Source organism: Mus caroli, chromosome 16 (genome assembly GCF_900094665.2).
Source record: "Mus caroli chromosome 16, CAROLI_EIJ_v1.1, whole genome shotgun sequence".
Lineage (NCBI taxonomy): Eukaryota > Metazoa > Chordata > Mammalia > Rodentia > Muridae > Mus > Mus caroli.
The window spans coordinates 73,360,768-73,366,584 of record NC_034585.1 but is presented as its reverse complement, the minus strand read 5'-3'; the positions used below and the strand labels follow the sequence as shown (position 1 = coordinate 73,366,584).

The following is a 5,817-nucleotide window of genomic DNA, read 5'->3' as shown; positions in this document are numbered from 1 at the left end:
ACCCAAGTCCTCTTTATAAAAATAGTTTTTCAACTTCTCTTGCATGCCATCGACAGAGAGCCATAAAGACCTGTTAAATACAGAATTTCAATTAGTATAAATTCCTAAAAAGGTTTTCTAAAGGAGTCATGCTTTGAAATTGAACTCCATCAAAAATATTTAGAATTAGGACTTACGCATTTGACCCTAGAAGTGGAGGAAACTTAAGGCGATTCAAAGTCACTGTAGGAAGCGGGTTTCTCTGAGGGTGACTCCTGTGGAAGAAGCATGGAAGGAAGCAGAAACACAGAGACCTGAATTCTTAACTCTGAGTGGAGCTGGCATTCCTAAGATACTTCTGAGCGCTTTACCGCTATTATGTTATGTGTAGCATTAAAAATAAAAAAAATGGCCTTCTTTACAAGGCCTGACTACATAAGAAGCCCTTTTAGCAGGACTCTCAACAAACTTCAAATCTCCCTTGCTTCTTATTTTTTGGGGGACAAAGCTATGCAAATGCAAAGCATCCTTTCTTTCTGCCAGGGGCCCAGCCTGCATCCTGGCTCCTATGACTCGGAACCTGAACAGAAAGTGGAGAAATAAACCCACGAACGTACACCTCATGAGCCTGTGTTGTTGAGTTATTAAAAAAAAACCGAGATTGTCAGATGAACCCCAGGCTTTTGCACTAACATCTAGATGTTATAAACTGGTGATACTGAAATCAAAGGATGAAAAGTCAGCTAGAGCCAGCTGATGGTCCTCTTTGGGAAGTGTCTTCTAACAGAGATGATATGATAATGGCAACTCATCTGTCTCCGTTAGCAGAAAAGCTATTAGGAAAGCTATTAGTGAAAACAAGCCGAAATGGCCCAAGATACATGAAAGGTGGTTTTTTTTCTCACACAAGGTCTCTATATCCTAGGCTGGCTTCAGGACCCTCTGCAGCTGATGATGATCATCCACAAGCCTTAACCATCATGCCTAGTTTATTTGGTGCTGGAGTTCGATGAGCCCAGGGCTTCATGCATAGTAGGCAGGGGCTCTACCAGCTGAGCAGTATCTTCAGCACAAATGTGTTTTCTCACAGACTGACAAATTGTAATTAGGACTCTTCATTTTCTGCTTAAGTCTCAAGTACAACCAAAACCTGTTCTTGTGTAAAATGGAATATGTAATTATCATAGAACTAAGGACGTCACAGAGTACCCTCAAGTGAATAGACAACTTATGTGCATAGTTGTTGGGTTATGAGTCTTTCTCAAACGAATCCATGGTAGAGTCTACTTCTTTCCATGCATTTTCATCTTGGTTTATGCCTTAGTCAGGGGTTCTATTCCTGCACAGACCTCATGACCAAGAAGCAAGTTGGGGAGGAAAGGGTTTATTCTGCTTACACTTCCACACTGCTGTTCATCACCAAAGGACTTCAGGACTGGAACTCAAGCAGGTCAGGAAACAGGAGGTGATGCAGAGGCCATGGAGAGATGTTCCTTACTGGCTTGCTTGCTTGCTTGCTTTCTTATAGAAGCCAGGACTACCAGCCCAGGGATGGCACCACTCACAATGAGCTGGGCCCTCCATCCATGATCACTAATTGAGAAAATGCCTTACAGCTGTATCTCATGAAGGCATTTCCTCGAGGGAAGATATTTTCTCTGTGATAACTTCGGCTTGTGTGAAGTTGACACACAAAAGCAGCCAGTACAGTTTACATGTGAAAATGTACTTGAAATTTTCTTTTCTGTAGTATAAATTCATATCATCGTATCCCACCTATTTTAAAGAGTTCTCAAAAGAATCATGCTTACTGTTTTGGAGATACACTTTAGGGAGTGTGTGTAAGAGGAAAAGCTGGGCGTTTGGTGAATCGAAATAGAAGATAAACTGTCTGACACTGTTGGTAACCATGGATAAGGTGACCCCACCACATTCCCATTTTGTATTATCCTTAGGGTCTGTGAGGTTGAAGACACATCAAAGACTCTTCCCTAAAATCCACAGTGCTGGGATCCATTTGAAGTCATTGCCCCCTTTCTTGAGTACTGGAGATAGAGTGCTCTGTCCCGTGAGAAGAGAACACTCACTGTATATGAGTAAGACAGCAAACATCAGAATCAACTGACAGCATAGTTTCTCATCGTGGCATAGCTGCGTACACCCCATTGTGGGGAATCTTACAAATGGAACTGATTGACCGTAAAATGTGTCTATTTTCCATTTAAGTTTTCGTGTGATGCTTCACTGAGGCACGTTAGTTACTGATGTTTCCCCTGGTCAGCCCTCCAGGGCTATCTTTAGGTCTTGTTAAACCAAAGAATGTACCGTGCAGAAGATAAGGCCTCTAAGGGAGAAGTTTTATTCGCATCAGCTGTTTTGCACATTGCTTAAACTGGAGATGTACATAGTTCCTTGAAGAGAGCAGCATTAGTCAGATGCTGGGGGTGACAGTGGGAAATGGAACCTCTCCTGACATGTGCTCGATAGAAACCCTACTGTTGAGACAGGCAGAACCTTAGCATCACGTCTAAAGGCTTCATATCTCAGTTAAGTCCCAAAGATGCAAATACTCACCACATGACCTTGAAGTCAACCTTCAAATCACATAGCTCCTTTTACAGAATGAGCACAATGTGAATATCTCAAGGAATTATTTTCTAATATAAGATGCTCAATCAAGATGAGGTCACAAGCATGTGCATAAGTCTGAATAAATTGTGATGACATCAGTGATGATGATGACGATGGTGGTAGTGGTGATGATACAATTCTAATTGAAGTGTCCTTCTATCGGCTGTCTGCCCTTCAATTATTATTTTCTTTATGTGAAAGATGAAGGTAATAGTATTCCCTGGCTGACTTGTTTTGAGAGTTAGAAATGATATGTCCAAAGTAGACACAGTTTTTTTAAAATCCATCATAAACTCTTAATAACGTGTTGTTCTTGTTATTTTTTTTTTTTACACTCCCTGTTATTTAAGTAATAGGCTTGAGCGTCAGGAAAGCCGTGTGTCTTAGTTAGGATTTCAATTGCGGTGAAGAGACATCGTGACCAAGGCAACTCTTAGAAAAGACATTTAAGTGCGGCTGGTTTACAGGGTCAGAGATTCAGTCCTTTATCATGAAGGCGGGAAGCGTGGCACCTTCTGGGCAGGCTTGGTTCAGGAGCAGCTGAAGGTTCTACATCTTGATCTCACTGCAGCCAGGAGAAGACTGACTCATGAGCATCTCCAAGCCCAGCTCCTAAGTGACACACTTCCTCCAAACGAGACCCCCCACCTCCTAATAGTGGCAACCCCTGAGCCAAGTATATTCAAATCACCACACTGTGCTTCCTAGAGAGGTCAACCCCTTGTGATATAATGAATTTACGTACCAATTTTAACTGATATATGCTTCCTCAAATGAGATTAGATTTCTTGGTCTAATGCTCCTATTCCACTTCTCTCAAGGATAACTCTCTCAACAATAACTTAAAAAAATAAAAAAGCCAAACACCAAACCAAGATTTTCTACAATGGGAAAAATTTATCTGAAGCATTTTGAAAAAGACAATAAAATTACCCAATTAATAACAATATGTACTGTCAAAAAAGGCAACAAGAATTAGAACTAGGGGGTATAAGGGGCATTTATTTGCTCTGAACTTGATATTTTGAGTATCTTATGGGTGTATCAGTCTAGGAAGGATGGTGGTTGTTCAAGAAACATTTTAAGAACCTATTAACTAGCTCGTGTCTCTAGCTGCATATGTAGCAGAAGATGGCCTAGTCGGCCATCAGTGGAAATAAAGGCCCATTGGTTGTGCAGACTTTATATGCCTCAGTACAGGGGAACACCAGGGCCAAGAAGTGGGAGTGGGTGGGTAGGGGATTGGGGGGGGGTAGGGTATGGGGGACTTTTGGGATAGCATTGGAAATGTAAATGAAGAAAATACCTAATTAAAAAATAAAAAACAAATCCAGAAATATGATAATTAATAATAATAATTTAACCATGAGGATTTGCTTCTTATGGATGAACCAATAAAATTATTTTTGTTTGTTTTTCATTAAAAAAAGAGCCTATTAACTATCTAGTCTACCCACAAAAACCAGCAGATTCCTCATTCAGTTACCAGTTGGATCCACTTTAAATCATCTGTTAGTGACAACATCTTCTTCCTAGTTGAGAAGGGACAAGCTGATATAGCAGAGCTCAAAACAGAAGGAAAAAATGGTGGCTTGTCTTGAGTGCTGAAGTGCTCTGAATGAGCAGGGAGAGATAAGGTGACATCATAGAGCAAAAATGAGTCACAAAGTCCCCTTATCTCTCCTTGCTTATTCAAAGCACACCACCACCCATGGCTAAAGCTCCCCCAATAGAAAAATACCTACTGTTGGGCTTGGACCACTTTGTTTTGACCACACTTGGTACTTTTAAATACGATTTGCTAACCAGTTAATAAAGGCTACTCTCTCCTTCATGGTGGTGAGGTATCTTTACCAACAGGTGTATTAGATGTCAATTTTGTTTCTCTGTCTTTTGCTGAGTTTCCCAAAACAAGATCAGTATGACTTTGGGGTGGAGATGGTAAACCCAAGAAACACAAATAAGGACCTTCATTGTGAGCAGCTGGGTCTTGATTTTACTACCAACAGGAGACTCTGGAGAACGCGGCCCAAGGTTATCCACTTGAGAGAAGACAGATATCTGTCCAGTCTCCCATCATCCACTGGTCAAATGATGTCACATGAAATATTAATATTTTCACCTTTGAAATCTGTCCATGCATTAGAATATCTGGACAAGTTCCCATAGGCATCTCCCACATCTAGGATGGAGAAGCCCAGGGCAGAAAGCAAAAGATTCACAATACAGCTAAGACATGAATGGTAACCATAGCAACAACTGGAACAAGAAGATTCATTCTAAGGGGAATAGAGCAGAATCGGGAGGAGACTTTGATGTTCATTCGTTTTTTTTTTTTTTAACAGTACCATTACAATAAATTTTGATTAAAGCTATAAGCTGTTAATAAATGTTATCCCCTCAATTTCAATCTCTGAAGTATATTCTGATAAGAGATGCAGTTCCCTCAAGGCTCACTATGTGTTTTCTATGGTTCTCATAGGATATACTGCATCACATAGCTTTGGAATTATATATCTTAGATATGCATTTTAAAAATGCTTAGTAGTCTAGAAACATTGAGAGATGGACTATACTTTAAATATTACAGATTTTCTCCTCTCCCTCTAAAGCGACATTAAAGTACTCAGGGGAGAAAGAAGAAAATAAACAATTTATGGGGTCTGATAAATCTGGTCTACTGAATGGAAACTGTATTGAATATGCAGTAGGTTCACAGCAATTAGCAGATAATAATTAATGCTTTGAAATTCTCTCCAGGTGTAGAGAAATATGGCAAGCGCTGGAACAAACATGAAAACAAACATGGACAGGATTCAATTAACTTTTGCTCCAAGGACGGGAAGGACTAGTTTTAGAATCTAAAATACAAACTGTTCATACCTCTGACATTTCAACACTCATTGCATAGTAAAAGAGGTGTGTACTAAAGGTATGTCTGTGTTCCAGTCAGAGGGATTGAAGGTGTGAACTATGGGAGTGTCTGTATTCCACCTGGATCACACAGACCTAGGTCTTTGGATGTTATCCCTTGCCAAAATTCCTCTATGAAAGAAGAAAGACTTGGGAACCTGTCATAAGTCCTGACAGTAACCTTGCTTGTTGATCATTATATTATGTCATTTTACATGTGTATTCATATATATGGGCCATTTTATTATGAACATTCCTATGCATCATCCTAGCTATAAGCATTACATTCCACAA

The 5,817-nt window shown here is 40.0% G+C and overlaps 1 long non-coding RNA gene across 1 annotated transcript; it reads right to left on the bottom strand.

Moving 5' to 3' along the window:
* On the bottom strand, window positions 1-4,206 carry LOC110311233. Its single transcript, XR_002379945.2, has 3 exons — window positions 4,097-4,206; window positions 177-254; window positions 1-70 (listed from the first exon to the last, which is right to left on the bottom strand). It is a non-coding gene; the product is annotated as an uncharacterized LOC110311233 (long non-coding RNA).
* Window positions 4,207-5,817: the final 1,611 nt, after the last annotated feature.